Source organism: Pectinophora gossypiella, chromosome 4 (assembly GCF_024362695.1).
Source record: "Pectinophora gossypiella chromosome 4, ilPecGoss1.1, whole genome shotgun sequence".
NCBI lineage: Eukaryota > Metazoa > Arthropoda > Insecta > Lepidoptera > Gelechiidae > Pectinophora > Pectinophora gossypiella.
In genome coordinates this window covers 10479631-10491825 of record NC_065407.1, presented here as the reverse complement: position 1 = coordinate 10491825, position 12195 = coordinate 10479631, and the positions used below count along the sequence as shown (strand labels likewise).

The following is a 12195-nucleotide window of genomic DNA, read 5'->3' as shown; positions in this document are numbered from 1 at the left end:
GCAGCTTCTCACAACCTGTATAGTCGGGGAAAAGAAGCTGCAAGAAAAACCTCGGCACAGGGCCCTAGACGTTCTTTAAAAAAATAAAAATAAACATAAAATATTGGTATACAATTGAGTAATTTAGCTGCCTAATATCTGTTCTCAAACAGTTACTACCATTATTAACCTCAAATGTTACCAGAGCTCCATAAGTTTGCTTGTAATTATTTCACGATTATAATATTACTAGCTTTGCATATTTTGTAAGAGCGCCATCTTACACTTTAGTCAGGAACTTGTTTCGAAGCTACTCATTTACACCCGCCACCTAGCGGCTGCATGTTGAACTACGGCGCCCTCAACTCAACTCCTCAACTTGGTTAGGAAAACCTCCCTGTTTTTCCGACAGGGACCCTGCCACATCGCTCCTGGTCCCATTCGTTTTCATGACTCTCTGTTCTTTTTTTAAACTTCTTTCTTTTTAATTTGAAATAATGGTTATTACCGTTGATTAAGTTGCATGAATTTTGTAGAAAGGTGAGTAAGGATAATGACACCCAGCTAAATAATAAATATACAAAACACTGGGGCACATAAGTTGTTAATTATTAAATAAAACGAAACTACTTATCAGTCGTGGGGGCGTTGTTTTTCACTTTGTACTTAGGTATAAATACTTACCTAATATAGCATTTGTTTTATAAAGTTTAAAACAATAGGTATTGTATTTTTAAATACATATACCTAAATAAGAGCGTAAACCTAGTGTGCATGCAGTACGCATCCATTCCAGCAGGCTTACTTTACTGTGAATCTTAAAACACAACACCCAAAAGTGACTGCAAATTGTTTTCTTACGATCTGTTGGCTCTGCCAAATTGCGGTCGTAAGTTTAGGTATTTATGTGATAAACATTTGTGGAACAATAGATAGTAGACAGCCACGTAACAGCTCTAAAACACGTTGCTCTACTGAACATGGCAACTTACTACAATCCGACAATACACATTGTCAAATACACATTCATTTGATATTGTGTTGCCAATTGTTGCATTTTCAAAGGCAGTATGCTTTGTCTACAGTTAATTAAAACGTCAAAACGTTTCATTAAACACGAAGTTCATTGTTAGAGACAGACAATTCAAGTACTTAAGTACTTCACGAGAATTTAGATCATGTCTACGTTTAAATTGATAAGGTAAGTTAGGTATTTATGTACGTAGTAGATAGATACTCATTTCAGATAATATTATTTTTGATGCTTATAATTATACATAATTGCCTATAAAAAATTGAACACCAAAAGGAATTGGAATAATAGAACTAAATTATCGCATAATTTTTCAAAAATATTTTCTTTTAAATAAAATTGAAATCCGAAAATCCTCTAAGGAGGTCGCTACAAAAGAATATATACTATATTACCATTTTGCAATAACAAGTTCCAATTTCGAACATTGCATTGACAATAGTCGTTGTAAGATGTGTATTTTACTGACTATAAATATCAATCTAGACAATCTAAGAGCTCCAGTTAATTGGAAATCATCCACCTCTGTAACAACCATCCACCCGAGCCCGTAAAACATAGCAATTTGCTAGAAAGCAAGAATGTCGTAAAAAGGAATTGTATTTTACCCTTTGACAAAGCTCTTTTCTACACAATCTGCTCTGTGTCTGTAACGTGCAAACTCCGTTTTTGACGATTTGATCCGTTATCTACACTTCTCATCAAAAAAAATCGAAACACTTCCGTTTTCATTGTTTCTGTCCGAATTTAACACAAAAAAGAATTCATACGATGAAAAAAAATACATAAATGTATAGCTGGCAGTTTGGCCATTACAGTAATAAGCGAAAATTCTAAATTCAAAATTAGAATTTCATTTGTTTATCTTATAAACGAAATGAATCACTGTTTTGAGACAAATGTGTGTTTAGGGTTGGAGTACATTTAGCGTTTAAAAACTAAAAATTGGCGCCTATCCTTAAACTTTTTGTTTTTTATTTCAATACTGTGACTTTGGGACGTCTGAAAAAAGGTTTTTTTCTAAAACGTATGGATACTTCGCCCACAGAAGCCGCCCAAGTTGTGGCATTGCTGGATTCTGGCCTTAGTCAGCGTGTTGTGGCTGCAAGACTGCATCTAAGCCTGTCATCTGTTCATAGAGTCTATAAAAGTTATCGGGAGACTGGTTTGTTCACGCGCCGTTCAGGATCTGGCAGGAATCGGGTCACTTCTGAGCGAGATGATCGATTTATTGTAACAACTTCTTTAAGAAATCGACGCCTTAACGCTTTTCAACTGCAGCAGCGGCTTCGTGTTGTACGAAGGGTGGCTGTAAGTGACTCTACAATTAGAAGAAGGTTGAAGGATCGTGTACTGGTACCGCATAAGCCAGCAAATGGGCCGAAATTAACTGCAGACCATCGAAGAGCGCGCCTTAACTTTGCACGTGAGCACCTAAATTGGTCATACCTACAGTGGAGCAAAGTTCTCTTTTCTGATGAGTGTAAAATTATGCTGTATGGTAACGACGGAAGGAACAAGGTCTACAGAAGAGACGGAGAACGCTATGCACAATGCTGCATTGAAGAAAAGGTCAGCTATGGTGGCGGTTCGTGGACGGTTTGGGGAGGAATCAGCGCCGACGGTAAGACAGAGCTTGCTTTCGTGTCTGGGCCACGTCTGCCTGCACTAAACTGTCATCGGTACGTCGAAGAGTGTCTCGAGCCTCATGTGATGCCCTATGCACATTTTATTGGCAACGGCTTCATATTCATGCACGACAATGCTAGGGCTCACACCGCGGGCGTCGTACGAGATTATCTTAACGAAGTCGATATCTCTATTATGGAATGGCCAGCAAGAAGCCCGGACATGAATCCCATTGAACATCTGTGGGATGAATTAAAGAGACGAATTCGAGCAAGAGATCCTGCCCCAGAAACACTTAGCCAGCTGCAAGATGCAATCCAAGAGGAATGGGACAATATACCACAGCATGTGATCGTGACTCTCATCCGATCGATGAAGAACCGTATGGAAGCAGTAATTAGAGCTCGGGGAGGGAATACAAGTTATTAAATAAACGTTTTTTAGCTTTTTTTTTCATTTACGTGTTTTGTTTTATCCATTTCCTTTATACTCCATACGGAATAAAAATGACTCATTTAACAAAATACGAAACCTATGAAAAATTCATTTAAATTTAGAACATTAACATTAAGATTTGATAAGCTCATATTACTCACTATTAAACGACATTTAACATTTATTCCTAAATGTACACATTTTTCTGATAATCCTGACAAAACGTAAACTTGCAAGGTGTTTCGATTTTTTTGATGAGAAGTGTAGTTGTAGTAGGTTCCTATTGTGAATTGAATAACAGGACTCAGATATAACCATGTCAATCTCGTGGTGACTGGTAGCAATTATAATTACACTGTCATTGTATAACCGTTCCACGTCATAGCGTTACCATGACAACGTCATCACGCAGCGTAATTTAGGCGTAATTAAATATCGGCATAAAAAACCGTGCATATATAACTATTATTGTCGTTGCCGTTCTTATTATCGAACTAAAACAAGCAGTTGGTAACAACTGCACTGGTTGGTGGCAACCAAACTTTGATATTTTCTAAATCACATCACTCAATTTAAAACTAATACGACCTGGGGGGTTAAAAACAACATCGAAGCAATTCATCTAAACAGGCAATATTGCTATTTGACGTTGGTTGGCACAGTTACTTATATATGCGTAAATGTCATATTACATAATATATTATTATGATATTGCTTTTCAAGGGAATAGGCTAGTCAGTTACGTTTTACTAAATGTCAAAACACAAAATTACTATGGAATTTGTATGAAACAGCACACAGTGACGTCATAGAAAAACGTGTTAAAATATCAGACTTATTATTATGTTTTTCTTGATTAAATAAGTTAAATTGAAAAAGGAAACGTTTTTTGTCACCTTGAGATCTGTCTTTATTTGGTAATCAGAATTTCATAATTTATCTTGGCACTTTACACGACCCAATTATTTCTACTTTTTGACCCCTCTGGATAATTTTTTTCCTTTGAATATATTTACCAATCTATCCAACATTCCGATCTTATTTATTCCAATTTCCTGGGACAAACTCCGACAAACAGTTGCTCGTATATTTGTTTATATAACTAGGTACAAATTACATGGGATTGCCTTGCAATTTTGACTAAAACGTAATTTACACAGCGCTGCGAACATGAAACGAACAAACAACCGTAGTTGAGCTTCCTAATGTATGAGCACTTCCTAAAGTAATAATATCTACATTTGATGCGCATGCTACGCTCTCTTGCTACACTATTAAATTACTATACGACCGTACGTCTAATTAGCCTTGCAATTTTATTTTTCTGCATCTTGCTAGTCTTGTAAAAGAAGTAAATTCAAGTACCTAACATCTTGCCTTAAAAATTCCGATATTAAAATTGTTTAAGATTAATAATTCTTATTGTTAAATATAAGTAATTTGATAATTATACTAGATTTCTGCCCACGACTTCCGTTAAGTTTTCTGCAATTTTCCTATTTACTGCGCAATATTCAAAAATTTTTATGCTCTACAAAGTATTAGAAAAGATAAATGAAATGGGTAAAGTCTTTCTCAAGTTACACATGGCGAAAGAAGATAGCGATTCATTTAAATAGGTAGGTATATCTATATTGTAATGAAGGAATTTATAAATATTATCCACCCATTCTTCAGATACTTTTTACCGTAGTCCGACTACAAATTTATTTTACAGACTAAGTAAATGTTTTATCAAAACCTTACCAACCATTGCTTTCATACAAACAAAAAACGAATATACATACATAAACCGACGCCCCTTTCCTACCGGGGTAAGCAGAGGCTATGGAATTCCATTTGCTTCGGTCGTGACTTCTTTTGGTTCCTCCACATTCATCGATCTTTTCATAAATGCACTACTAAACCTTTTCTAAGAACATCTCCAATTTTTCCAACACAACCGTGTTTAAAACTTTAATAATAAGAACACGCTCGATTGATATACCTTTCAAACAAAAAAACCGCATTAAAATCGGATCATCCGTTTGGGAGCTACGCGACGATGCCACAGACAGACACATACACATTTACACACACACGCAGACACGTCAAACTTATAACATCCCGTCGTTTTTGCGTCGGGGGTTAAAAAGAAAGATACCTACCTAATAATGGCTCCCTACAAAGTAACACTTAGAAAAGCGCATGAAGGAGTAAAATCCCGCGGTTTTGCGTCACATTAAAGTCAAACCACTTGATATAGTGTTGTTCTACTAAACCCATGTAGCAATGCATGTTTCTATTTGGTTATGTTTAGCTCCATTTTTATACAACTTTCTTCCAAAACGTTTCTAAAAGCATCTCATGCTTTTGTAAAAATTGGTGGCAGTAATTTTTTAATTAAAAAAAAGTTTTCATCTCGAGCTCCTCCGTGCTTCGGAAGGCACGTTAAGCCGTTGGTCCCGGCTGCATTAGCAGTCGTTAATAACCACCAATCCGCAGTGGGCCCGCGTGGTGGTTGAAGGCCCGATCTCCCTATCCATCCATAGGGAAGGCCCGTGCCCCAGCAGTGGGGACGTTAATGGGCTGGTGATGATGATGATGATGTGACTAAACTGAAGGCCAATCTTTAGTTGTTACCATAAATAAGTATATTTTATAAATAGTGCTGTTAGCTTGTGGGCTCCGTTGGTGGTAGGTAGATGAGATAGGTACCCTCCAATAACAAGCCGCAACTCCTTTGTGTACAGTTTATTGAGTAGTACAGCACAGAAGGAAAGCACAGATAGTTGAAGAAGAAAGTTAATAGATACGCAAGAATAGATGATTAGAATATAATAGTATGAGAAACATAAAGAAGCACACAAAATAAAATACTAGTTTCTACTACAAAGCATTCAATGTGTAAGTTCGTCAGAAAAAAAATCGTTTTTAATAATTTATTATATTAGAGATACTACGTAAAATTTTGCTTAAGCCTGTGCCTTCCGAAGCACGGAGGAGCTCAAGATGAAAACTTTTTTTTGTGGTCACCCATCCTATGACCGGCCTTTGCGAAAGTTGCTTAACTTCAACAATCACAGACCGAGCGCGTTAACTGCTGCGCCACCGAGCTCCTCCGAGTTAAGGAATATTATATCTTCTGTATTCAACCAATCAAAAGTAGACAAAGCGAAGCTTTTTTGTTTAATAAAAGAAACGTTAACTACCCGAGACCGACCCAGTTCTTAAACGTTCATTTCGACAGTCCGTCAGTAGGACCAACAGTCAATTATTACGTGTCCACAACTTTTTCTATAAGGAAAAAGATAAAAACAAAGGAAAACCGACTCAGCGCCGACGTTCCAAATGGATTGACCTCAGAAACGGCTGAATAAAGCGTGAAGGTAGTAATAAAGACCGAAGCCAACGATTAATTAAGATAGTAGAGCCTCGTAAAGCTTCGAGAACGTTCTAAAGCCACGCCCACTGCTTCGTTTGCCCAACACGTCTTCTATTAGCGAGGTAACCGCCAAAATTTAGGTACCTTTCAGTTTAGACGATTCTACATTTTCCGACACGCGAATTTTGTATTTTGACGTTTTGAGCAAGGAAGTCGCTATTGTAATCTATATGATTTTCTTGCTATGGGAAGAATACGACAGACAGTCTTTAAGAAATCTTTGTTTCAAGTGACTTATGTCTGCCGATTTATTGATAAAGTTGTGTGCCATAAAAAGAAGATAACAATAAATGGCATCATTACAGGATAAAAAACCCAAGATCATAACTAAACTAATTACTGAATATACCTAAAAATTAAAATCTTAATTTACTACCAATTATAGTGATCAGTGGTGCTGATTCCGGTACACACCACCTAATTTTATTTTAAGTTATATACTTTAAGTTTATATATATTTTAAGTTATACTTACCTGTCATTTTCTTATCCGCCGAAAAGGGAAGGGACGGGTAATCGACAGGCATAAAATTTATGGAACACACGTCAATTTTAAGCAGAACTTTAAAAAAGCCTCCCAAAATGTTATACTGGCCAATAACCAGCACACGTCAAACGGGTTGAATATTAGTGAGATGTCTATTTTATTCGCCCGAGTTAATTCGTTTTAAAATTTACAGTTGTCAATCATCCGTCCCTTTCCTTTTAGGAGGACAAGAAAATGGCGGATATACCTTAAAATAAAATTAAGAGGTGTCTGCAGGAATCGGGGCCATTATATATCTGCATGTATAAAAATGAATTGCTGTTCGTTAGTCCCGCTAAAACTCGAGAACGGCTGAACCGATTTGGCTAATTTTAGTCTTGAACGTTCATGGAAGTCCAGGGAAGATTTTGAAATGGGTAATACGAAGTTCACTGGATCATCTTAATAAATAAAATATTATAAGATAACTTATATATGTAATTAGTACAAACCATTTTTTGCTAACTAGCGGAAAGTAAAAAGTTACCGAAAATAAATAGCTAATAAGGAAATCATTTACCATAAAATGAAATTCCGAGGAAAAATGTACCTAGTATTAAAGGAAAAATCGCAATCAGCGGTCGAGCTATTCAGAGGTGAAGTGCCACTTAAGCCAGAATTAGCCTGTATCTGTAAAACATTTATTTTTAGGTAAGTAGCCATTTATTTATAAAATAATTATGTTTTTTTTTTCAAACAAGGAATATACCGAGTAGGGATTTGTAACGTTTATTTCATAGGGAAATCTCACTACATTCATAGTAAATTTATTCGAATCATTATGGCCCTAACATTATCCCGTTTTTCACAGGGTCCGCTTACTTAACCTAACGATTTGACAGCCCCGGTTTTTTTACAGAAGCGACTGCCTGTGTGAAATCCGAACCAACGAAGAGAAAAACAGCCCAATACAGATTAGGTCACATACTTCCGAAAATGCATTTCTCAGGAATGTGGGTTTCCTCACGAGTTAGTGAAATTCGGAAGATTTTCTGAAAATATACCTATTTTCTTGTTTGAGTGTGATTTTCGTAATCGGGTTTTAGTTTTTAAACTTTTATATTTAACAATAGGATCAACAAGGATTCTAGAATATTTACCAAAGTGTAGATTTTTAATGAAACATAATGTCCCGGCTTGAGGAAACATCCGATCCTTTGGAGAACTAATGTAAAAAATACGATTTATTCCCCAGGTTTCAATTCAATCTACCGGGTACGGTCTGAAAACTTTTAGTTCAAAAACTACAAAACAAAGGATGTGGCTGGGAGCGTGCTGTGACTGTACGTTTAAATACTTGGCCATGTTTGTGACGTTTTCCATTTATTTTTTGCGTAGTTGACAGTCAACTGGGTTGGACGTCACGCAAAAAGTTTGACACAATGAAATCCGTTACGGTAATATTAGGAACTTATAATGGAAAAACAATTACAGTTTAATAACTAAAACCTGACTACGGAAAATAATTCTCTAAATAAAATGTAATTAAATTTGTTAACAATTTACTCAATGATTCATGAAACCAACATCAAAAATTCCCCAAAGAGACGCAGTTCAAAGTCGGCAAAGGCCTTCAGTCATTGGCGGATTAACAGACTGCTTGATAGAAGGGACGACTAATTGCGCAGCGTAGACTAGAGCTTGTGGCTTCAGTTATAGATACCATTTCACTGTGTAGAAATACAATAAGTACAAAACACTTTATTGCACACAAACGCAACATAAATGATATTTACGAAATGACAATAGAAGTAGTCGGCGGTCTGTCAGTTTTATTACTTTATATTTTATTTTAAAGATTAAAGACACAAGGAGCTACTAGCTAGTAATTCCTTGAAATAATGTCTCCCAGCGGATGTCGTGTCACAGTATCATTCTACCCACTCAACCAGGAAAGCCCACAGAAAACTAATACTGACACTTTGTGCCAACTTTGTAAATGTATTTGTTGCTCTTTTTAAGCTCTAAGATATCTGAGACCAATGTACTTTCCAGAACGTTTCTTACTAAACAAGTAATTAGCCGTACTAAACCCGCAATAGTTGGACACCAAAAGTTTGGGTCTAATAAACGCCCACTATTGCCTCTTAGCTGTGATGCTTACAAAGTTTCCTACTTAAGCTCCCCTTACACCGCGAAACGAACTCATCGCGCTGTCTATTTAATATTTTCGCTGGAAAACGTTTCATAAGTTTTAAGCTACCTCCGCGTGACATTAATTTTAAATACGCTTTTTCATAAACACGTTCACATCATTAACCTTCCATGCCAGATATAGATAAACCTCTTTCAATCTCTCTTTGCGGCGTAGCAAGTGGACATATTTTGTTACCTTCATAAAGTACAATACGCAATTGTATTTTTAATTTGGTATATCGTGAATGTTCAAGTTCTTAGACATTTTCTTCTCTTTTTAAAACAGCTGAAGCGTTTTATATAAAAAAAAAGCTGCTGCCTCACGACCCGAACTCTTCCTGTATCGCCTCGGTGTGCATTAAAATTTGATGATGTTTGAGCATCGCGCACGCGCAAACAAACATTTACCGTTGCGCTTGATTGAAGATAACCTACTTCTCTCCTTTTGCTACGCTTCACTTTAGTTCTTACACTCAATGTGCTATTTCTAAAGGACGAATAAGCACAAACTGGTAACAGAAAACGGGAAAAGTACTTACAGCGGCAATAACACTGCATTTACATAATTTAAAGTTTGCACCTTCTACCGCGCCGCCGCCCCGGGCAGTTCAAAAATAAACTGTCATCTGATGCGTTTCTTTTGCTTGAAGTTGACGAACTATGATGGTGCGTTTTTTTCTCTATAACTGCCTCTTTAACGTGCTAATACTTCGACAAATTTCGACGACTTTTTTATTACACATTCAATTCCTAAATTACGCGCCAGTAGCAATTTGAATTAGTATTGCCCTTGGGTGTGTCTTTTTAGAAAAATAAAAGGAAATAAGGATGATATTATTGTCAACAGCAATATAGCCTTCAGGCGTAGATATTATTGAAATGATTACAAAGTGCTTCTATGCTGTTCTGGGAGCATATAAAAAACATAGAACACGTTCAGCTGCTTCTCTTCCCGGGCATGTCGTAGAAACCGACAGAGGGATTGTGTCCTCTAGCATGATGGACTGATGTTATGGGCGATAGGCTGATCCCTTATCACCGTAAGGTTCATCGTATCCATCTTTGGACTTCGTATCAGCAGTGGCTGCAAGTTGTCTTTGATTACTTGTGGCTCTGCCCACCCCATTAGGGATTACGGGCGTGAGTTTATGTATGTATGTATGTATTACGAAGTACGAGGACAAGAAATTCTGACTGGAAAAATAAAATTGGCTATCCAGCGTGACTCTCTCTATCTGTAAATTTTCAAGCGTATACTGCTGAAACGATTTGGATACTACTTTTAATTACTTACTATACTAATTTGGATTTGGGAAATGATACGCAGCTATATTGAGACTCACGGACAGTCATAGGGTACTTTCCAGGGACTTAGCATCCTATCTATACTAATCTATACTAATATTATAAAGCTGAAGAGTTATAAAGCTGAAGAGTTTGTTTGTTTGTTTGTTTGTTTGAACGCGCTAATCTCCGAAACTACTGGTGCGATTTGAATAATTCTTTTTTTGTTGGATAGTCCATTTATCGAGGAAGGCTATAGGCTAAATAACATTACGCTATGACCAATAGGAGCAAAGACAGAGCGGTAAATGTGTAAAAAACGGGGAAAATTATTCATTTTTGAAGGCTTTCTTTGCGTGCGCTGCGAAAACGGTTCAAGATACACAAAAAATATGTATGAAAGAATTATTCCTCTATACATGATCTAAAAAAAAGTCCGCGACGGCATATGTCTATCTTTTAAGGTTTAGTCACAATGACCGTTTTTATGGTACCAAATTTGGTCGAAATAATTTGTTTAAGTTGTATCAACATAATAATATTAATCTTTATTCAAATATAAATACAAATATGTTGTTGGTTAAGAGTACTTCATCTATACTTATAATAAATCTGTAGAGAGGTCAATTCTGTACTTACATTAAATATTTTTTCAAAATAACTATCAGGGGGTGATAAGTGGTCGATACTGATGCCAAAAATGCAATCAGTAAAATTTTTGTCTGTCTGTCTGTCTGTCTGTATGTTCCTTATAGAAACAAAAACTACTGGACGGATTTTAATGAAACTTGGTACAATTATTCTTCACACTCCTGGACAGGTCATAGTATACTTTTCATCACGCTACAATCAATAGGAGCAGAGTAGTGAAGGGAAATCCTTTTGTATGAAAAATCTAAACCACTCAAGTTAGACGTTTGAAATTTGGCATGCAGATACCTTAGGTACCGTAGAGGTGCACTAAGAAAGGACTTCCCGAAATTCCCACGAGAACGGGAATTAGCGGGAAAATCCTTTTGTATGAAAAATCTAAACAACTCAAGTTAGACGTTTGAAATTTGGCATGCAGGTACCTTAGATACCGTAGAGGTACACTAAGAAAGGAATTCCCGAAATTCCCACGGGACTGGAATTAGCGGGAAAATCCTTTTGTATGAAAAATCTAAACCACTCAAGTTAGACGTTTGAAATTTGGCATGCAGATACCTTAGGTACCGTAGAGGTGCACTAAGAAAGGACTTCCCGAAATTCCCACGAGAACGGGAATTAGCGGGAAAATCCTTTTGTATGAAAAATCTAAACCACTCAAGTTAGACGTTTGAAATTTGTCATGCAGGTACCTTAGGTACCGTAGAGGTGCATTAAGAAAGGAATTCCCGAAATTCTTACGGGAACGGGAATTAGCGGGAAAATCCTTTTGTATGAAAAATCTAAACCACTCAAGTTAGACGTTTGAAATTTGTCATGCAGGTACCTTAAATACCGTAGAGATGTACTAAGAAAGGAATTTCCGAAATTCCTACGGGAACGGGAATTAGCGGGAAAATCCTTTTGTATGAAAAATCTAAACCATTCAAGTTAGATGTTTGAAATTTGTCATTCAGGTACCTTAGATACCATAGAGGTGTACTAAGAAAGGAATTCCCGAAATTCCACGAGAACGGGAATTAGCGGGAAAATCCTTTTGTATGAAAAATCTAAACCACTCAAGTTAGACGTTTGAAATTTGGCATGCAGGTACCTTAGGTAC

At 36.6% G+C, this 12195-nt stretch overlaps 1 protein-coding gene across 1 annotated transcript in view; it reads right to left on the bottom strand.

The window, feature by feature from the left end:
• Positions 1-9731, bottom strand: part of LOC126366442 (uncharacterized) — a 148095-nt gene extending 138364 nt beyond the window's left edge. The window contains exon 1 of the mRNA XM_050009549.1: positions 9701-9731. The gene's annotated coding sequence lies outside the window, so the exon portion shown is untranslated. The remainder of the gene's footprint in view (positions 1-9700) is intronic.
• Between the last annotated feature and the right edge of the window lie 2464 nt (positions 9732-12195).